At 54.0% G+C, this 22,397-nt stretch overlaps 1 protein-coding gene across 5 annotated transcripts in view; it reads right to left on the bottom strand.

Annotated features, from left to right (window-relative positions):
- ZBTB7C (zinc finger and BTB domain containing 7C) overlaps nucleotides 1-22,397 on the bottom strand; it is a 351,048-nt gene that overhangs the window by 105,568 nt on the left and 223,083 nt on the right. The window contains exon 1 of one of the 5 annotated variants that reach the window (XM_019464114.2): nucleotides 3,292-3,576. The exons of 3 other annotated variants lie outside the window; for them this stretch is intronic. The gene's annotated coding sequence lies outside the window, so the exon portion shown is untranslated. Of the gene's footprint in view, nucleotides 1-2,376; nucleotides 2,485-3,291; nucleotides 3,577-22,397 lie in introns of those variants that run through there. One more of the 5 variants, XM_019464116.2, reaches the window with a different exon arrangement.

The raw sequence follows: 22,397 nt of genomic DNA on the forward strand, positions 1-22,397 counted from the left end.
AAGTGGAGACACGAGCAGGTGGTCTTTACAGCTGAGCCCTGAAATGCCCTGGAAGGCTAGTGCAAGCCGCCGTGAGGATTACGGATGGCCGAGAGACGCGGGGTCCAGTGCTGGCTTTGCTACCAAGTCCCGCGAACTTGGACAAGCCTCCCCGGTGGTCGGATGAAGGTCAGAGAGCTGGAGCTCCAGACCTGTGGGTGTGGAAAGCGCCACCCCGGCCACAGAGCAACAGCTGATGCATCAGGAGGGCGATGTTCTGGGGCATTCCCAGCCTGGCTGGCCCTGCTCCAGGGAGGGGCCAGCCCTCCTGGAGGCTGCACAGGGTTCTTGTCATCTCCAGCTGGGATGTGCCAAATCTAAAAGCTCATCTCAGAACTGGAACCCACAACCGTAAGCTGATAACCTGAGCCACGGGGGGTTCCAATAGCTTCCTGGATACTGTGTGCACCCCACAGCATCCTCTTGAGCCAGGGATGAGTCCCTGTGACTGCAGCCTGGGGACAGCTCATCATTCCAACTTCCCACCCGTCCTCTTCACCCAGGCTTCCTGCCGCTTCTCCTTCAGGGCAGTGCTTCTGGAACACCTTGCCACACACTGTCGCATTTCATCCACTCAATACCCACTGAAGGATGTACTGTTGCTATATTCCCACTGAATAGAGCCCAGGGACCAGGTGGGGACTTCAGCTACTAATGTATGCCCAGCACTTAGCAGGGTGCCTGGAATCACACATTAGACAAGACAGTCATTGTTGAATAAATGATTGACTGACGGAGTGGAAAGAAACCGAGGTTCAAAACAGTTAATATTGTGTGTAACACATACTATTTCGTGTTGTGCTGTAATTATATCAGGGGGATTCCTGGGGCACCTGGGTGGCTCAGTCGGTTAAGCGTCCGACTTAGGCTCAGGGCATGCTCTCATGGTTCGTGACTTTGAACCCCATGTCGGGCTCTGTGCTGACAGCTCGGAGCCTGGAGCCTGCTTTGGATTCTGTCTCTGTCCCTCTGCCCCTCCCCTTCTCGCTCTCTGTCTCTCTGTTTCTGTCTCAAATATAAAAAAATAAAATAAAACTTATGTCAAGGTGATTCCCGTCTCCCCAACTAGAGTATAAGATTCTAAAGGATGTGCTGTGTAACAGGCAGCTTTGATTCCCGGCTCTGTCACTTACAAGCTGGACAGCTCACTTAACCCCTTTAAGCCTCAGTTTCCTCATCTGCAAAGTGGGGCTGGTGATTCATAGCCGACAGCTTTCGTGGATCATAGTAGATAATGTGTGCCAAGCACAGTCTGGCACCTGGTCTCTCAATGCCCCGTCCCTTTCCTTCCTGCCTGCACCCTCTCTGGTTTATCTCCCAGCACGGACATGACAAGATAGGCCTAAAGCTCTGTGACCTCCAGGCCTTTGCTCTTCTGGTCTTCCTCCTTACCAGGTCCTGCCCCAATACCACTTCTGATCTGCAGCCTTTCTTGACATCACTGGCTGCCAAAATGCCTGTGCTCAGATCCCAGAGTGGCTCTTCTAGAGGTCTGTTGAGGACAGTCTACTTGCTACCCAGGTTCGCTATTCTTTGCAACCCTCATCTCTCTGTGCTGGCCACCCCTCAGTGGTGGCTCAGGCCTGAGTCTTGTCTGTGTCTCCCCAAGGTCTCGGGGGGGGGGGGGGGGGGGCTTGGTGTGATCCAAATCTCTCAATGTCATGAAGTTCTGGAACCTAGGCTGGTGGCCTCAGGGCCCAAGCGGCACTGGGGTCCTATGGTTCTGGGCAAGGAGCACTGGACTCTGCTGGTCCCCTGGGACTCAGTCCCTCCTCACTGTAAACTGGGGGTGCTAAAGATACTTCCCCTAGTGGTACTCTCCCCCCCACCCCCAAGCACTAGCCCTAAGAGACAGAGACCCCAGCCGTTTTGGGGAGGGTGGCTTTCCTCTCCCTTTCAGTCCAGGTTGGGCCTTAAGGGCAAGAGGGTCAACCAGGGCAGCCAGGTTACTTACTGTCCTTTCCTGGAGATCTATCCAGAGGAGGTTCCTGACCCTTGTCATCCCCCCAGGACATCACTGGGTGGAGTGGAGCTTAAACTTGAATCCAGCAGGGCCATCCCCTCCCCTCCCACAAAATCTTCAATCGAATCTGGAGAAAACTGCCCCATTGTCTCAACCACTTCCTTCCCATTTTCAAAATTCTGCATTTAGAGGGATTGGAAGGGTTATGCCCACAGCCTGCCAATGAGTCCTCGGAATTCATTAATAACAAGGGTTAAAAGAAAGAGCGCAGTCGTCCCCTGCCCCACCTGCCCGCAGCCAGGAAAACACAAGCCAGAAACTGGGGCAACCGCACCGGGCGCCCCGCGCCCCCCCCCCCCCCCCGGAGCGCTCACCACAGGCAAGAGAAAACCGCCCCCACTCGGGATGCTCCGCGCTGGGCTCTTTGAGGAGTGCTTCCCCGGTCCCGGCGCGCCCGCTGCAGGGAACCGGGCGCTCCGGCGGGCGCCGCGCGCGCGGGCGCCGGCAGGGGTGGGGGCGCTCGGGGCCGCTCCCTTCCGGTCTCCAGGCCCACCTGAGGCTCCGGGAGCTTCGAGACCCCGGCTGGACTCAACGGGCCCGGAGGGAGTTGTCCCGCCCACCGTGCCCAGGTCGGAGCGCAGGGAAGGATCCCCCGCCCACCCAGCTCTGCCAGCGGCTCCCGCCCAAGGATCGCGACGCGACCCTCTCCAGCTTGCAACGGCGACTCCTGCCAGTCCTCCCCTTTAATTTCTGCCCCCCCGTCCGGCCCTCGACTTCTGCCCCGAGTTGCCTCTGCTTTTGCCCCTCGTCCCCCAAACCCAAGTTTTGCATCTGACCCTGGGGAAGCCCGAGGTTTTTTGGAGGGAGGGAATTTAAACGATCCGCGTCTGTCCGCCACTCCCTTCCGGAGCGGCCCTCGCGCCTCGCTGTCCCCTCTCCCCGCTACCGAAGGCTGCCCGCTAGGGCCGCGGGCACGGAGCAAGCCAGGAGAGTTGCTCTACAGAGTTCCAGACTCTCTTCTGCGTCCGGCCGGGAGGGACGCGGCCGCGCGCCCCGCCGGTAGCCCAGGAGCCCCGGCCCCCGTGTCCCCGGCGCGCTCGGCCGGCCCGAAGCGGGTTTGAAATTGCTGCCGTTGCCGCCACTCCCATCCGGCCTGTCGGAGCCCACGCCCGGGGCCAGGGGGTCCCCGCGGCACCCCGAAGGGCTCCCCGCTTACCTCCCTCCGCCGCCCCGCCGCCCCCTGCCGGGCCCCGTTCCCCGCCGCCCGGGCCGGGTCGCCGCACACCCACCTGGCCGCCCCGGGGGCGCCGCGCTCGTGCCCGGGCCGTGTCCTGAGCGCCGCCAGGGTCCCGGGCTGGGGATCCACGCGGCAGCGCTGCTCAGGGGAGCCTGCCGCGGCCGGCGGGAGGTTGTCATTGATTCGCGCTGGGCGAGTTAAGCCATTCCAGGAGTGGTTTTGAAGAGAGCACTCCCACCCCTCCCTCCAACCAAAGTATTTGGCAGGCAGCCCCTGCCGTCCACCTGTACTGCTAAGCGCGGGACAAGGACCAACTTCACTAGTGGCGCTTTATGCTTCACTTTAGAGCACGCAAACGAAGCTCTTTCCTAAAGGTAAAGCAGATATGAAAGTAGGGGTGGTAGAGGATTCCTCCCCCCCCCCCCCCCCCCCCCCGCCTCTCTCCTGGTCTCCTGTTATTTCTTCTTCCCTCTGAATGTTTCACAAAATGCCTTCCCACTTTTCTCAAACCAGGGCAGCCTTTTATTATTATTGTTTTACTCAGTTCTGTGTGTCTCTTGTTTTTAAAGGCAATTTTACTTCCATTTGCCTGAAACCTGAGCCCAATAAAATTACCAGAATTACGTCTTCTGCTCAAAGGGTCTTGAACGTAACTTGACCAAATCAAACACTGTACTGCAAGCATTCAAGGGGCATATAAAACAGAGGGAAGTGCAGGAAGGAAGCACAGAACTGCAGCTCCCTCCACCAGGGTGTCCACCTGGGTTTGGCCCAGGTGGAGTCAAGGGGCCTGCGCGCGGGGGCACCCGCGGACAGGGCTCACCCACAGCAAACATATCTGACAGGCTTTCCATTGCTTTGTCTCCATTCGAAGCCTGACTCAGAAATGCCAACCGGAGATCCAACAGTCCGCATGTGGGGTGGGCCAACCACCAATCACAGGGAGGTGTGGCTACAGCACCCTCTCCCAAGCTGCTCCTTAAAGCCACATGCTACACCCTTTTTGAAAACTGCCAGTGGGGAGGCTCCTGGCTCTGTCATCCCTCTTTCCCCTGCAACTGTCCTTCACCTGGGGGAAATCTTCGTTAACCCCTTGGTACCTAGGCTGGCAGTTCTCAGAAACATGGGAGGAGCCAAGGGGAGCTCTTCTTCCCTGGTGATCAGCATCTCCGTGTGCCATGGAGAAGCCCCACAAACCAAAGGAGACCAATGGGGGTCCTGGCCCTCTGTGGCCTCTGCCCCTCTTCCAAGGCCAGGCCACTAGCCTTAAAGTACCCCAGAGTCAAAGGTAAATCCCAAAGGTCCGTCAGTCCATGAAGGTCAAGAACACTAGGAAGATGGTTCCGACTAAAATATCTCCTCCGACAGGTGCCCCCTGCCTGAAATTCCAGTGTTAGTGATTCATTCCTTTGTGAGCCACGCCCTGCACAAAGCCTGTACCAGGCAGGCAAAACTGCTTCGGGAAGGCAGGAAGGGTCTCTCCCTGTGGTTCTAAAACTGTAAATACCCATGGGCAAGGGCAAGGATGAGTCTGTCAGTCCCTGCTTGCTGTGGTGGGAGGGCCATGGATGGTGTGCGAGGCAACAGAGGGTCTCAGAGCCAGGGAGGTGTGGAGTAGGGTGGGGAGGGGGTGCTAAATCAGGGAATCAGTCACTGAAGTTCAGAAGGGGAAGCACTTAACCAGGGCAGGTGGACAGTTTCCAAGACTGGATGACTCCATAGCTTTTTATCAAAAACCACGTACTCCCGGAACACCCAAGCCAAAGAACGAAAAGGCAAATCCCTTTGTCCACAGAGTCACTAATTAAATATCCAATCATGTGTAACTCCATACTCCACTCCCAGACCCGGTAGGTAAAAGTGCCACCACATGACCTGGATGGAATCAGTATCAGTCCAGAAGTGTTTGTCGTGCACCCACAGGGGTTTGCCTCAATGCCCTGGGCAGAGGTGGGGTGGGGTGGGTGCCATGGGGTGGGCCTCACGTCTGGTGGGGAGATAAAGCACCGAGGGTTGGCCAGTGTGGGGCAAGGCCCGTAGCGCATTGTGCGGGGTCCATCAAGACAGGGTGCTAATTTTGCACAGCAGACAAGGAGCTGAGAACAGTCAGGAAGACAGGGATCATCTGGAGAGGGCTCCAGGAGGTAGGCTAGACGGCTCTGGAAGTGTGTGCTACCGTGAGCAGGAAGGCATGTCAGGTGCGGGAATGAAGGCTTGGGGAGGGGGCAGCTGGCCTGGGTGAGAAGGCTGTCGAGGTGGGTACAGCAGCAGGTCGGGGTCTGTGTGATGGACCCAGTTTATAGGTGCAGCTTCTGGCTGAAAGAGAGCGCAGGGCAGGGACTGCTTTCAGGGGAGGGAGGGAGGGAGGACTGGAGCACGTCTTTCAAACCCAGCTGGAGCTGGATGTAGGCAGAGGGGTGGTGGAGGGAGGCTGCCAGGAGGGGTGGGGGAGAGCTGTGGTGCCTAGCCCAGCCTGCCCCCAGGCGGCCCCTCCTAGCAGGGCTCCAGCCCCAACCCGAAGGAGTGTCTGAGTAGGCCAGTGGGTGGTGCCAGGGCCGAGGATACTGCGGCCAAGAGCCTAGGGGGGAGGGCTGGCCACTCTCCAGCCCACCGGCTGGGCCCCCGCAGTGGACAGTGAATGTCATCCCTCCCCCCAGCCCTCCTCCTTAATCACTGTCTGTGTGTGCCCAGTTGGGACACACCCTTCGGAAGGGCTCTGGGCAAAAAGTGGAGAGCCCTACCCCTTGGCCCCTCCAGCCTTGCCTCCTTGTTCTCAGTCTCCGTGCCAGGTGCCTCTTGGGAACAGAAACATAAAGGCGTCTCTCTCAGAGGGGTGGGGTGGGGTGGGGGAAGGGACCGAGGAGGCGACCAAAGCCACCCACAGAAGGGGCTCTGGGCTGGCCGGACTCTAGATCTGTTATTGTGCATTTCCTTTTGGGATGTGGCTTCTTCCTGGGCCCTCTGTGGACCCCTCCCTCTCGCTCCCCGCCCCCCCACTCCTCTCTCCAGTCTTTCCCACCCCCACCCCTCTTCCTGGGTCAGGTCGGTCAGAACTCTTGGAAACAGGCTGGCTTACAGACGCCTTGCTTTTCACATCTGCCTCCAAACCCACAACTCTCTCTTGTTCCAGGGAGGGTGAACGCTCCTTCTTCAACCACCCAGCATGGCTCAGAGGGCTAAACAGAAGCCCAGTGAGCGAACCCGCTACTGTCTTAACTTGAAACTTCAGTGATGCCTGGTCATCAGCGGTGACGTAAGCACACAGACGGCTTCTGAACGAGCGTGCACACACACAGGCTATGTTTGCACACATGTACAGAGAGGTGGGTACAGAGATGAGCCGTACTACCTAGAACTAGAGATAACACATATCTATTGAGGGTCTACCCCCGACTACAACCCTGCAACCGCACCAAGAGACAGATCCTCTCATACCCCACCTCCCCCCCACCCCATGCTACTGATGAGGAAATAGGCTCAGAGAGGTTTTGCCACTTGGTCAAGGTCACAGGACTTGATAAATTGTAACATTGGGTGTGATACCGGAGTCCTGGAGCTCTGATGCCCAGGGGTGCTGGGGTGGCTCAGTGGGTTAAGTGTCTGACTCTTGATTTTGGCTCAGGTCATGATCTCAGGGGTTTGTGAGTTCGAGCCCTGAGTCAGATGGACTCCCAGCTGACAGTGCAGAGCTTGCTTGGGATTTTCTCTCTCCCTCTCTCTCTCTGCCCCTCCCCTGCTCATGCACTCACTCTCTCTCTCTCTCTCTCTCAAAATAAACTTAAAAAAAAAAAAAAAGAATTCTGGCACCCAAAGGCTGCTTCTGGGGCTCAGCTCTGGCTCGTTGTCTAGCTCCTACAGCCGATTCTCTTAGGAGTGGTTTGCTTTGCTGATGTGTGCCTCAGTTTCTCCAGCTGCTGATGACTCTCACCAAACCAGGAGGCTATTATTAGCCAGGAGGAGGCTGAGATGGAGGGTGGACTAGTAAAAAGCACCAGAGCAAGTCTTCCCTAGAGAATTTGCACAGCAATGGTTTTGAGTGTTACTCAGACGGGAAACTCAGAGCCACCCTTGCTGCCTCCCCGTCCCTCCCAGCCTGCACCCCACCCCTGCCAATCCATCCATCCACAAGTTTATCTCCAAAATAGATCTTAAATCCACTCTCTTCCTGCCACCTCCTCCACCACTGCCCTCTGCTGGGCCACCATCCCTTCTGGCCTTGACCTCTGCAGAGACCGCCTAAGTGGCCCTCCTGCTCCCTTTCCTGTCCTGCTCCTTCAGCCCAGGGCCACAAGGCTGCCTGTGTAATCTTCTTAAAACGTGCATCTGGTCACATCACAGGACACTTCAAGTGCAGTCCAAACTGCTCGCCACAGCCCCTGAGGCTCAGCAAAATTCCTGCTTCTCACTCCAAGCTCACCCGTGCCTTCTGCCCCCATCCTCTGGTTGAGTTCTTTGTCCTTCCTGTTGTGGGACTTTGCATGTGTGGATTCCTTGGCCTGACATACTCTCCCCCTATGCCAGGTCTTAACAGAAACATTACCTCCAGGGCGCCCGGGGGGCTCAATCAGTTGAGTGTCTGACTCTTGATTTCGGCTCAGGTCATGATCTCACGGTTTGTGGGTTTGAGCCCTGCATCAGGCTCTGCGAGGACAGCATGGAGCCTGCTTGGGATTCTCTGTCCCCCACTCTCTCTGCCCCTCCCCTCCTCGCGGTCAGGTCTCTCTTTCTCTCTGTCTCTCTCAAAACTAAATAAATAAACATTAAAAACACAAAGGAAAAAAAGAAACATCACCTCCTCAGGCAAGCCTTCCTTGACCACCACAGATAAAGTAGAAACGTCCCTCACCATCATCTATTTCAGACCTTTGATCAAAGCACTCATGCAACGTGCATATTTTTATTTAACTGCTTGCTTACATGGAATTATTTTTTGACTGTCCCTCCCACTAGAATAGAAGCTGCTTGTGGGCAGGGACCTCGTGTGTCTTTTTCACTGCGTGTACCTGAGACACGATAGGCCCCTGGCAAACACGCGCGAGGCAAAGATTTGTTGAGAGAGCCTCAGATCTGGGAGACAGGCAGAACGGATCTAGTTCCGGATCTGTGCCCTCGAGGATGTCACATGGCCTCCCAGATCCTCTGCTTCCTCCTCTGCCAATGGGGGCCATGGATGAGATGGTGACCCAGAGCCTTTCGAGGGCTGGTGCTCTGCAGTTGGGTGGGCCTTCACTCTCCAAGAAACTGAAAGCACCGTTAAATAGACAAGAAGAGAAACTTGGCCATGCTGTACCTTGGATGGCTTTGAGAAGGCTCTGCTTCTGTTGTCCGTCCTGCTGACACTTTAGACAAGTCAGTTTGTGAGGACTTAGCCTGCTCAGGGCCGTGACTGGCCACCATCCCCACAGCACACCCTGCCGCGCAAGCATGGAAACTGGGGCTCGTCCAGAGAAAGCAGTTACCTCGGAGAGAACCAGCACTAAGTCAGGGCAGATTTTATCTAGGGCTTTCCGTCGCAGCAGTCATGTTTCCCCCAGCGTCCCAGGTCTGAGGCCTGACCTCCGAGGATGTCACCTTGTGTGGGTGCAATGCTTTAACTCCCGGTGGCTTTCTACTGGGCCTTCCTACTTGGCCTTCTTCGCAACAACCCGGGAGGGCAGACCGAGGAAACTGAGACGCAGACCAAAAAAGTGAGTGAGTGGCAGAAAGGAGACCTTTGAAATCAAGGAAGAAGAACTCTAGTGACATTAATATTCTTTATATTATATAAATATAATTTGTAATTCATATATTATATACGAATATGTGACTTTAAGAGAATATTAATATATATGAAATATATTTGAAAAAAAATATGAAGTTCTCCCATATTAGAGAAAATTCGTGAAACAGAGGAGAGAGGGTCCCTCATAATCATACCACACTAGACAGGGTGGATACTTGTAGCATTAGAGCAGGTTAGGGCAGTTAGTCTGGGTCTTAGTGTCCCTTGCCCTCACTCCCCCTCTCTCTCTCTCCCCCTCCTTCGCTCCCCCTGCCTCTCTCCCTCTCTCCCCTTCTGGCTCACTCACCAGAGTGAACACTGACTCCATCCAACGTCCCACTTTGCACTTCTCAGGTGCTCCACAAATGTTTACTTAAATGTTGAGGCAAACTGAGAGAAAACTCAACCTAGCCGGCTGGGGCAAGAGGAAGAGGTTGCACTTCAGGGGTGCCAGCCTCCTCCGTCTAGGTGGCCCTGTGGCTTCCCAGTTCCAATGACACGCCAAGTCCTCACTATTCCGAGCTCCCTGCTCGCAGTTACATGCCGATTTAAATAACAATCCGTAGCTGTTTAGCATCAGGAACAGAGAAGGAGCCTCGCACATTGGATCTAGGCTCTGCGCTGACAGCCCTTTCTGTGGTCACAAAGGTTATCCAAATCTGCCGGTTGCCAATGCGACACATATTTCTGCCACCGTGTTTTGGGAGGGGGGCAGACCCAGTCATCCAGAACCTACTGGCAGTGGGCCAGCCTCCTTGACCAAACTCTCCCCCTCTTGGAGCACGCAGAGGAGATCCGGGGAAGCAGAGCTGTGGCCGTCTGGCCTTTGGCTGCCCTGTCCTTTGGGAGCTGGAAGGTGAGAGTGGGGCCCAGAAGGGAGGCTCGGATACTTGGAGCTGCCTCCTGCTTCTCAGGTGTGCTGAAAGACCAGCCAGAGCTTGCCCTGACCCCGGGCCCTTGGAGGGGAGGTGCTGGCTGAGCACGGGGTCCCGGAAGTGCTCCCTCTGGGGAAGCTAGGGGAAAGTACCCCACCTGGCTGGGACTCTGGGCAGGGCTCAGAGTCTGGCCGGCTGTACAATAGACAGAGCGAGTGGCCGGGTCCCAGCCAGCTGCCGCTCACAGCCCCAGGGCCCCAGGGCTGCCAGGGCCTCGCCCTCCTCTCGGATTGTGGATTGTATTGGGTGACGCAGTTAGGCACCCATGGTGGGGGGAGGAGAAAGTGCCAAGAGCCTCCAGGGCTCTGGGTGACTGGGCCTGTCACCTCAGAGCTGGGAGCCTTGGGGAGGAGGAGGGCTCAGCCAGGACCTGGCCAAGGGGGCAGCGGAGGGAAAGGGGGCAGCATTACCTGACAGGGGAGGCAGGTTCCTCCTCCCTTCTCCCTCCTCCCTCCCACCCTCCCTCCCTCCCTCCTCCCTTCCTCTCCCAGGTCTGTAGTAATTGCCTGTTTGTGCCCCACCCCCACTACTCCAGGCTTTGGCTATAAAGTGGTGAACACGTCAAGATCTCCCCATCCTCATGGAGCTGACCTTCTAGTAGGAAAGACAATGCCTAGACAACCATCTGCCAGGAAGTCAGGTGGGTGAGGCCGCCGTCACTGCCCCCCACCCTGAGAAGCGGGGAGAGCCGGGACTGCACCCCATGCAGAGTGAGGACACAGAGTGAAGGCAGGGGTGACTTACCCAAGACCAACCCAGGAGAAGTGGTGGGGCTGCTATGCACTCAGTGCTCAGTACTCAGTGCTCAGTACTCAGTGCTCCCAGCACTCTCCCTCTTCCCTAGCACGGCCACTGAACAGACCTATCTGCAAAGCAAAACTCTGTGCCCCTAGGGATACCATTTTTTAAAGGAGGTGTTTATACCCAGAAAACTAAAAAACAAAAATCAACTAAACTAAGAAGCTCAGGCTAGGCAAAGAGCTAACTCCGCGGTGTGAAATGACACTCCTGAGACAGGAGCCTGCGGGTCTAGACAGCCTGGGGAGCTGAGGGCCAGGCGACACTGGCCGCAAACTCTGGCCTTGACCCAAGTTCTCTTTAGTGACCCTGGCGAAAGCTGGCCTGTCCCTCCTGGGTCCCCGCAGATGTGTGAGGGCCCCATCACCCAACCGCGCTGTTGGTACCCTTTGGGCATCACAAATACACCCTGGGGGCCCATGTGTCCCTTCACAGCGGTCTGACCAGGAAGAGAAAAGGCAGTGTCGGGTATGAGGAAGATGTGGGCAGGACCACGTGTGTGCATGCAGGTGTGTGTGTGCAGGGGTGTGTTGGGGGATTCGGGAGGGTGGATACCGAGGGGGCCGGCGAGTGGAAGGATGGGCTGCTGGGCTGGGCGGCTGATTGTTGATGGGGGAGGGGTGTGCACCAGCAGTTTCTCTGTTGGATGAAGCAGTGGACAGGCTCTGACACCCTCCAGATGCTCTAACTGGCGTTAGAGCGTGCTCAGGCAGAGGTCGGCCTCACCCCTAGAGCTGGTCAGCATGCCATCGCCAGGGACTGCTGGGTACGGCCAGGACAGTCTGCAGCCCTTCCCCAGGGCCAGACAAACTAGGCAGGCTGGAGGGTCAGCACAGGGACCCTCCCCATCCTGTGAGGGTGTCAGGGACCTTCTCATTGAAGCTGGCACCTTCCACAGGTCAAGGTTACGGCTGCAGGATGGACGGGAGGACAGGCCAGAACTGAATGGCCACTATGGAGATCAAACCCAGGCATGGTGATGCCTTTCCGAACTCGGACCTCTGATCCTCTGCTCGAGTCTCTGGGCAGATGGTTACAATGCAGATTCCTGGCACCCCCCGCCCCCACCCCCGGCCCACTGAATCAGAATCTGAGAGACGTTGTCATTGACATAAGTCCTGCAGGTGTGTGCTGGGAGGCGGGGCCAAGGAGGAGGTTTTCCAACTGCTGGACTGTTCCTTACACGTTCTCCGCATCAGCCGGTTTCAACAGCGGCAGAGCATGCCAAGGACTAGAGACACCGCTGTGCAGGTAGCCGTCCCTACTCTCAGGCACTTGGGACTCTTCCATGTTATGGATAATGTTGGCGTGAACATCCTTATGCACACTTGCCCTTATGCGGACTCGTGCCTTAAAGTCCATTCTCAGAACAAAGGATGAAAAGGGTATGAACATTTTTATGGCTCCTACCATAATAGCACTAAATTGCATTTTCCAGAAAGGCTGCACATTTGGGCTGACACCTGCAACGTGCAAGAGTGTCGGTTTCATCACAGTGCTGCCAGCATTTCTGCCCCTCAGTTAAAGATAAGGAAACTGAGGCTGCATTGCTGAAGTGACCTGTGACCTATGTCAAGTGACACATTCAGTCAGTGCCAGAACTGGGACAAGAACCCAGGGATTTCTCATTCAAGGGCCAGGATGTTTTGCCACGGCCGACTTCCTCAGTCTCCAACCAGACAGGAGGGAGAAATCAAGTCTGGCAGGTCACTCTCTGTCCCCCACCCCTCCCTGCCAGCTCTGACCTCAGCTAGGAGCTCACGTTTCAGTGCATTTCATTGTTTTTCTGCCTGTAAAACCGGGCCTCCCCCTTGTCTGCTCAAGCTCCACATCCTGAGTGAACTCTCTGATTCCTCCGAGGAGGCCATCACATACTTGAACCGTGGGTTAGATGCAGATAAGTGGACGGGGAAGGAGTGGGACAAAGGCGAGGTGACGGTCCCGGGGAAGGACAAAGGCCAGGCCAGATCGGCCAGAGCAGTGGGGGCCCCAGGAGGAAAGTTAAGATGCAAAGGAGTTGGGGCCCAGGGTGGCAGACAAAGGAGTCCAAATGGGGGGCCTTGAGCACATGCCTAGGTCTCCATCTGCTACTGGGATGTGGGTTGTTCCCATGAGAAAACTGGGCTCTGGCTTTAGCCGGGGCGTGGGGGCAGTCCTTACCAAGGTGTCTGGGGGTGCAGAGGATTCCCAACCCCCCAGCTAATCATATGGAAATTGCAGGAGTATGTGAGTGTGTTCCTTTTTCTGGGAAGACAGCCCATAGAGCTTAACAGATTTTCAAAAAAGTTTATGACCCTCTCTAAAAGTTCAAAAAATAAAAGTTAGATGAAAAGTGGAAGTCATGGAGAAGTCAGAACTGTTTGTTGTAGGAATTATATATATGTTTTTACCCAGGGTAAGGAGAGAGGAGATAATTACAGGTGGTCCTTCTCAGATAGGTTGATGATAGATGGATGGATGGATGGGTGGATACATTTGATAAATGAATGAAAGGAAGGAAGGAAGGAAGGAAGGAAGGAAGAGGGGAGGGAGGGAGGGAGAGAGGGAGGGAGGAAAGAAGGAAGGGAGGGAGGAAGGAAGGACGGGTGGAAGGGAGGAAAGGAGGGAGAAAGGGAGGGAGGGAGGGACGGAGGGAGGAAGGAAGGAAGGAAGGGAGGGAGGGATGGAGGGAGGGAGGAATGAAAGGAGGGAGGGAGGAAGGGAGGGAGGGAGGAAGGGAGGACTTTTTGCAGAAACTGTAAAGAATCAGTATTCGTACCATCTAGGTTTCTTACTTTCCAGTCACTGCCCTCCAAAGATGCTCCTAGGCAAAGATAAACCCTTCTCAAAGTGGAGAAGCCATTTAGTGGGAAAAGGGGATTTGGCTTCACAACTTTTCCAGAACTATCTCTTGCGTAAGACGGGATGCGCTTGAAAACAATCACAGCAAGCCCTTCTCAAGCACTTAGTGGGTGTTCGGCACAGTGCTGAGTACTTTAGGAGTATTATCTTGTTTACTGCTCAGCAGCCCTGGTGGTTTGGACAGTATCATACCTCCCATTTTACAAGGGAGGAAACGGAGGCCCAGGGATGTAATGTCACCAGCCCCCAAGCAAACAGCTGTAACTGAAACAGTGGGTACTGGAAGCTAGGTGGGCAGGTCCGGAGCTGGGGCTAGATACAGCCTTAGAGAGCAGTCATGTCCTGTCCTCAGTAATCAGCCCCATATTCATCTTCCACCAAAAAACCTGGACCGTGACCACTTGAACCCTACTGTTCTCTATGCCTTTAAAGGGATAGCGCAGTGAATATACTTGAAATTATCCAGGCTGATTGTCTATACTTGCTAAAAAAAAAAAAAAAAAATGTTAATAGTAGACGTAGTAATAGCAATCCCTCCCATTTACTGACCATCTAATACGAGTGAGTATATATATATATATATATATATATATATATATATATATATATATAAAGGCTTTATGTTCATTTTCTTAATCGTATCCTTACAACAAGTTTCCAAAGTGAGTATCAGCATGTTCATTTTACAGATAAAGGTACTGAGGTCCAAGGGGGTTTAAATAGCCTGCTGGAGGTCAGCTAGGAAGTGGAGGGGGCTGGATTGCACTCACACTCTTTTTCTGCTTCTCTGTCTCTTGCTGGGTAATGCAGAGCACAGAGGTACAGGAGCTGGCTTCCTTGTTGGGGCCTGCCTGACGACTGGGGCACAGAAAAGGCCCAGGGGGCTCACTGCCATGGTCAAAGGAGAAGGAAGAAAGGAAGGAAGGAAGGAAGGAAGGAAGGAAGGAAGGAAGGAAGGAAGGGGGGAAGGAAGGGGGGAAGGAAGGAGGGAAGGAAGGAAGGAAGGAAGGAAGGGAGGAAGGATGGAGGGAGGAAGGAAGGAATGGATAAAACATAGCCTATGCCTCAGGCAGCACCAAGATGATAAATTACCCAAATCTAGAGCTGCAATTTCAAAAGTCCTACAAAAAGGGGAAGTAGCCACTGGCGCTGTGAATCAATCCACCCTGAGCCACTCGCTCGAGTGTACATTCAGAGGCATGACCCAAGTGTTTTTGGAATTTGGCTATAGTCTTTGAGGCCAAAGTTCAGTGCCTCATGAAATGTTCTTGTGAAGTTCATGTGCAGGTGGGATCATGGCCCTTAACTGAAATCAGTGGTTGTTTCAGTGCATCCCTTCTCTGGGGTTTTGATCTTTTTTTTAACATTTATTTATTTTTGAGACAGAGAGAGAGCATGAATGGGGGAGGGTCAGAGAGAGAGGGAAGCACAGAATCTGAAACAGGCTCCAGGCTCTGAGCTGTCAGCACAGAGCCCGACTCGGGGCTTGAACTCACGGACCGCGAGATCATGACCTGAGCTGAAGTCGGACGCTTAACCGACTGAGCCACCCAGGCGCCCCTCTGGGGTTTTGATCTTGATCTGAAAACCCCAGGGCCTGGAAAGCAAGAAACGCAGTGGGCAGTAGGGATGGCCAACCCCGAGGACAGGGCCGGGGAGGTGGGGGTAGATGAGGTCGCAGCTGCGGCTCAGGGTTGTGGCCGGGAAAACCTGAAGGGGAGGACTACGCCAGTCTTGTCAAGTCCAGAGGCCGAGCGGACACAGAATCTGAGAAGTCTTTGGGCACAGCATGCTGCCTGAGTTCCAAGTAAGCAAGCAAGGTCACGGCTAGGCACGATGCCAGACGTGTGGCCCTGTCGCCTGGGATCCTACCAAGCAGGCACAAATAGGGGTCAGGAGTCTATCTGAACAGCTAGGAGGTCAGTTAAGGCAGGAGGAAACAGTCTGGGTTGGATCCCAGGCCCTGGAGGGAATGAGAGGAACCTCTCGCAAAGGACTCAGTGAGCCTTAAGGAAACCCAGGCATGGAAGACAGGGTCTGCCCTCTGGGGCAGCGTGAGGGCTGAGCTTGGCCAGGGAGAATGGGGATCCCAGGAGACTGTGGCTAGTGACCGCACTCCAGAAACCAGGCCAACCCCACAACTGCCTTTCTTCCATGGGGGTGGAAGAAATCCACCCTGGTCAGTTCTCAGAGGGTCGCTCTCCCGACTCTACAGTCCTCTCGGCTCTGGCATTTCCTTTCATTTCAGAAAATAAAACTTTGTGTCTCTTAATCTTCAAAGTCACACACATACATTGAGAATAACCTTATGTGTTTAGGATTCTATTGTTATTCAAGGCACTTGTTTTCACCCCGTTTTCCTCACTAGCCATTTGATGGTGAGCACCCTTCCATGACGCACGTCCCCCATGCCCCTTCCCTGCTTCTTGCTATCTCACGTCACCTCTTACCTGCAGGTGCCTCTGGCTGGCATCTGGGTATTCAGATTAAGCAAGACACCCTCCAAACCACATCGTCACTGCAAAGATGTTCAAGCCCTAGTCCCTTCATGGGAATTGCTTAAACAATCTGAAGACATTTGCATAACAGAAAGTTCGAGAGCCGCTCGCCCGCCCAACAGTGCCAGGCATCAGGCAATGCTGCTTCCGTGAGCCACCAAACACGGAAAGAGCTGATGCAAAGCCGAGTTTGCGTTAGCCACCCTCCATCCTGTGTTCTCATCTGCTCCAGCTGGTTCCGTGATGTAGGTTGGAAACCAAAAAACTGTGTAAGTTAGAATTGTGTATGAAACAAGAGCCGATGGGCCCCCCAGTCACACGGGCCCCAGGAAATGAGCATGACAACCTGTTCTGTGACTTCTTGGGGTTCAGTATGGTTTTATGTTCCACTCAGATTCTTGGCTCCGTCCCAGATAGAGGAGGAAGCCAATTAAGTGATGCTTCCCTGTCCTCGTAATATTCTCTGTTACATTATATGGACTTTACTGCTTTGAAGTTGCCAATTATTTCCTTCTTGCTCCCGTAACATTACTATGGCGTGGTTATCTCTGTGGGGAAAGACAGATGCTTCGAGGTTCCATGTTTTACTCGTCCGCCCAGGCTGAGAACCACTGGTTTAGGGCAGCCAGGGCTATTCGAGAAACACCAGACTTTCAGATCTCCCTCAGCCGGTCAGAGTTGCAAGGCTCCTCAGAGCCCCTAAAGACCGGCACCCTCGCCTTATCCCTAAGGAAATAGGGTGTGTCTAAGGTTACTAAGGAAACTATTGCCTAATCTGCAACCATCTCCCCCACAGGAGACCTTATGAAATGATTAACAATGACATCCTGGGGAGGACTGTGTGCATTTCTAGCCCATCTTCTCCGGAAAGGATTTGAACCAGCTTACAAACGTGCCTACAAGTACATTTGTAGGCAAACGTATGTAAAAAAAAAAAAAAAAAAAAAAAATTAGGAAGAGACAATAAAGCAAGGGGCAAATAAGGAAGAAGATAGATCTGGGTTTAAGATCCGCACCCAGAATGAACACCACCGAGACGGGTGTGCTCAGTCCGGGACGGCCATAGATTCCATACCAAGACGCCCAACCATCAAGACTAGGGGAGGTACACCAGCCCCATGGGGCTCCACTTTTCCTGTTCTCTACCACTTCCTAATTCCCTCTTCAGGCATCGGTTTTCCGGTCTGTCAAATGGGCAAGTCCTGCCTTATAGAAGCGTTCTGAGGCTCCAGTTAAGTCTCGTATGTAAAAGAAAGCACTCGAAGAATATGGCGCCCAGAAGGGACTGTCATTTTCTTTTCTTGCTGCCTCCTTGTAATGAATTGAACATTACTCATTTTCCTTGGCCACATGAGGTGGCCACCAGATGTTAGCTGCTGTGGTTGGTCAAAATTAACTCTATATCCATTTTAAGAACACAAGGGGCGCCTGGGTGGCTCGGTCAGTTGAGCGACCCACTTCGGCTCAGGTCATGATCTCACAGCTCGTGAGTTCGAGCCCCTCGTCGGGCTCTGTGCTGACAGCTCAGAGCCTGGATCCTGCTTCCGATTCTGTGTCTCCCTCTCTCTCTGCCCCTCCCCTGCTGACGCTCCATCTCTCTCTCTCTCTCTTTCAAAAATAAACATTAAAAAAAAAAGAAAAAAGAAAAAGAACATAAGCACAGTCCAAACACTAGATGAGAAGGCTTGTAACATCTTTCTGAGCTCCAATTATGCCAATTTTTACCATCACACCTTTCCCCCTTTCCTTGCTTCAGTTGGAGGGGGGTGTGGGGGTGGAAATCAAGGTACTTGGGAGCCGCAGGGAATGTGAAATTCTAAAGTAAAGTTTAAGTACCCTAGAAAATGCCTGTTTTCTGGCTCAGGCATGATGTTGGGCAATAAAGAGGAGAGAGGAGGGTTGAGAAGAGCAGAGGGAGCCCCTTCAGGGGCCTGTCCGGGTGTCCTTTGGCAGCCATGGCACCTCCCTGTCGTCACTCAGACGGTTTCCCCAGATTTAAGCTTTGGGGGTGGGATCAGGCATCTTCTGAACACAGGACAGCATTTTAGCTGAAAGCTGACTAGTGCTTAAGATCGGGCATGTTGTGATTCTAAATGGAGAGTGAGGGCAGAGGGGCCACCGAATCTCGGGGGACAGAGCTTCAGGGGCCTCAGCTGGCCTCCTCTATGCGGCATTTGTTATACTCACCAAGGCGAGCCGCTCAATATACAAGGGCGCTAACAGCAAGAACAACCATACAACTACCACGATAACAGAAATGTCATATAAACAACACACGCCTGGTCTGTTTGGTTTGGGGTTGAACATGAGAAGGTCACGGTGGGCAAAGGGGGTCCGGCATCCTCCCTGGGAAGTCACTGGCCCCTCCTGCTACTGCTTCCAGCGCCTGCTGCACTGTGAAAGAATAAACAGCAGGTGGATAAATCACCCTCTTCGGGGAATGTGATCAGATAAGAACCAGCCCTCCTGTCTGTAGAGACCTTCACATGTCCCAAGGCTGCCATCTGAGGGGGGACCATGGGGTTACGGGTGGGATTGCCAGTCGACAGATGGGGAGACAGATCTGGGCTGGTGGAATTATTTGTCAAACCGTCAAAGATCTGGTTGTCCCAGGGGAAAGGCAGCCTGTGATCCCAGATGCGAGTGTGGACACTGGAGCTAGACCCCGAATGTTGGCTCTGCGATCACTCACTGTGTGACCTTAGGTAAGTTCTCTCTCTGCCTCAGGTTCCTCATCTGTAAAAGGCGTTGGGTGGGTCACCCGAGCCGGTATCGGTAAAGTGCTTAGAACAGTCCTGACACCTATCAGGTGCCCTATGAGCGTGTTCAACCCAAACTCCCATTTCAAAGCCTGACTCTGCAGCCCCCAAACCAAGACAGAATAATAGCAAGATCCCAAGTGTGTGTGCTCCGTCCCACAGAAGAAAATTCTAATCCTACTCAGTGTCAGCCCAGCGGCACCGCTGGGGGTGGAGGGAGGGGCTGGAGCCAGATCAGGGTGGGGAGCGGGCACCTTCCCCAGCGCCTGGGGACGGTCCCACTTCCTTTCCCTTCGAGGTCTTGCCAAGGAGGAACACATGGGCTCGATAAACGTGTGCCAAGCAGGAACGAGATGGTATCTGAGCCGGACAAGCGGACAAGTTCAATGTGCCCAGGTTCCCAGCAGGGGCAGACACCCGCTCCCCCTCCCCCACCGGCTTGGGCTTGGCCCTCCTTCTCCTTCTCCTTCTCCTCTTTGCTTTGGTGGATTTGTTGTAGCTGCTGCCAAGGGCACCCATCAGGAATGACAGGTGGTTTGCCTTTGGGGAGGGCTGCAAAAGTGTCAGGCAAACAAGCCGTGGCTGGCTTTCTCATGACGCTGGCCCTAACAGGCTACAGGCTGAACACGGTTTCCCAAAAGCCACAGGCCCATGCGCTTCAGCGCAGGCTCTGAACTGGGACGCAGGACTCCTGTTTCTTGGCCCAGCTCTGCCTCTATGGGCCTGCATGTCCTTGACCAAATACTTCTTCCTTCCAGGTGCTCACTATTCTCATCAGTAAAAGGAAGGCCTTGGGTGGGGTGGGGGGGGAGGCAATGAACTTGAAGGCCCTTTGGACTCTCCCATCTATGAATCTGGAGCAAGTGTGCTGGGGCTAGAGCCGCACAGCTCTGACCGGTTGCTGGTGGGCGTGGGCGGTGTGGCGGGGCGTTTGCTCATTCAACAAACGCATGGAATGAGTGTCCCCTGTCCCTCTTGCCCTGCCGTGGTGGGAACAGAAGAAGGCAGACTCCAAAGGTAGAGGATGGCAAGGAGAGGCCCAGAGGAAGAGGGCCAAGCATGGTCTTTGCCTCACTGCTTGGTTCACCCATCTCAAGGCCTTGAAGGCCCTGTTTTAGTGCGGGGGAGGGGGAAAGGGGCGGTCTCAGGGGGAACACGAAGGTGAAGGCAAGTCCCCAGAGGTGGGCGTGAGAACCAGGGGCCTGGGGAAAATGAGGCCGGGTCAACTGCTCTTACCTGCATCTTTCTCAGCGCATCTGTTTCCAAGCAGCCAATCAGAATGTGGAGCAGAGGGAGCGTCGGACCAGAGACCCCTGCCGCCCTGGGCACATCCCTTCCCCTCTCCCGGGCCAGTCCCTTCAACTGAAAAATGCCAGGACTAGACTAGTGACCTCTTCTACCCTCAGTCCCTGCGGTTCTCTTGGTTATTCGATGTCTGTTATGTACAGGCATTACTGGAATGGGGCAGGGGACGCAGGGAGATTCCTGCCTTCAAACAGTTCAACCCATGTCCTCACCATCGCTTAACTAACGAATTCACTTGCTGAGCACCTACTCTATGCCAGGCCCTGTGTTTACCTCTACCACTAGCTCCGAAGCATCTGGGGGGAGTAGAGGTCATGGCCTATCCTATTTTTTTCTTTTTTCTTTTTCCCCTATCCTATCCCCTTTGCCCTAACACATAAAATCTGGCAATTAAAAGCATGAACCCTGGAACCAGACTGCCCTGGTGTGAATCCTGGTAGTTTTCTAATACCAGCCTCAGTTTCCCTGTCTGTAAAATGGGAAGAATGATCATTCTTACCTCATAAGGAATCCTCTTGAGAAGGATTAAAAAACTTAATGTTTATTAATTTAGCACTTAGCACAGGGCCTAGCATGTAGAAGGTGCCCAATAAATGTTTGTAAATAAAATGTTTAGCAAGGTGAACGGAGCTGACCTGCTTGCAGTCAAAATTCGTTATCACAATAATGCACGCACCTTCCTCCTCACTCTGAGTCATGTGTGCGCTGTTTATCTATGATGGGCCGTGTTCACAGGCAGTGCAAAGGTGAACCTCACCACAGCCAAGCTCAACTATCCGAAATTCCAAATCACTGAGGTCCAAGTTCACGAGCTTCTACTGCAACCAAAAATATTATTTATTTTAACCACTCATTTCGGTCCATTTCCTCTGCAAATCCTTTGCTAAAACTGATCATCTTAGCCCGACTGTCTTGAATTTCTCCTCCTTTTGCTCTTCCTGACCCCGTGCTCAAAAATAGCCAACACCCCGCAGGCAGGACCCCAAGGGCTGGGGCAGCTCCGAGTCAACAACAGGGGCCTCCAGTCCGGAGTTTCTGGATGTGTGGGGCCATGGTCTCCTAACACAATGCCTGGCAGGGCCCCAGGATGACAAGAGTCCCCGCAGGAACAGACATGCCTCGGTCTTTTGCAACCTTTTCTGATATTGGCTGAGGGCAATGAAAGGAAAAGAGTCACAGCATTGATTGCTCTGATCTGTACTTGCCAATTTGGCTCATGCTGATACCTACCTCCGGACCCACAGTTTCCTTGGGCATAATGACCGGGCTCGAGGTGACCAAAGCTGATGCTAGAATCCTAATGGATCTCCGACTACCCTGGAGAGACATTTCACCAGCACACTCAGTGGGGAGACGCTACAGTCCCAAGCTCGTGGGGGTGCAGGGGTCTTCTCACTTCTCCCAAGTGATGTATTTCTCTAGCTTCCTCACTGAGGCCTCATCCATTAATCTCTGTGCCTCCCTGGTGCTAAGCTAGGTCCCCACCACAGAGCTAACCCTAAAATTAAAGCATGCTGGCCAGGGAGCTAGGAGGTGAATTAGAGTTCCAGCTGTGCTACTAACAAGCTGTGTGACCTTGGGCAGGTCACTTACCTCTCTGGGTCTCAACAGCTTCAGTCTACAAAATCTGGGACTGGGATGCTGGTGCCTGTGGTCCAGTTCTGTTAAAGATCCCAGGGATTGAATCGATTTGATAACAGTCTTGATAGTGGTAATCTTGGTCAAAGAGTTCCAAGCTTGTGACAAACACAAACTCAGCAACCCACGAAACTTCCCACAGTCACAAACCCGAGGGTGTCCAGTTTGTCACTTGGAAATGGAAGAACTCACAGCCTCAGGGGATGAATTAGAAATTGAACTGGCCACTGGGAGAGACACAGGGGCAGGGCAGTGGCGGGTGTAAGAGGGGCTGTGGTGGCCTTCTTGATGTGATCCCAGGGCCCTTGAAAAGCCTCCCCTGCCTCAAATATCCCCTCCCCCAAATCCAGCTCCCAGTCTTTGTAATTCCATCCTTTGAGAGGAACTGGGGCCTGGGCTGTGTGTGTGTGTGTGTGTGTGTGTGTGTGTGTGTGTGTGCGTGTGTGTGTGTGTGTGTGTGTGTGTGTGTACCATTTCGGGAAGCTCCCTGCAAAATGCAGACACCCTGGAGAAGGGTGAGCTTCTTACCCTGCTAAGGTTGCCTGGGTCTTGCCTCTTTGCCAGCAGGAGCCTGGCAGCCTGTAGGCACTAGGCCCCTGAGGCCACAGGAGAAGGGGGGACCC

The sequence above is a fragment of the Panthera pardus genome, unplaced genomic scaffold (assembly GCF_024362965.1).
Source record: "Panthera pardus isolate Hobbes unplaced genomic scaffold, ASM2436296v1 HiC_scaffold_15, whole genome shotgun sequence".
Taxonomy (NCBI): Eukaryota; Metazoa; Chordata; class Mammalia; order Carnivora; family Felidae; genus Panthera; species Panthera pardus.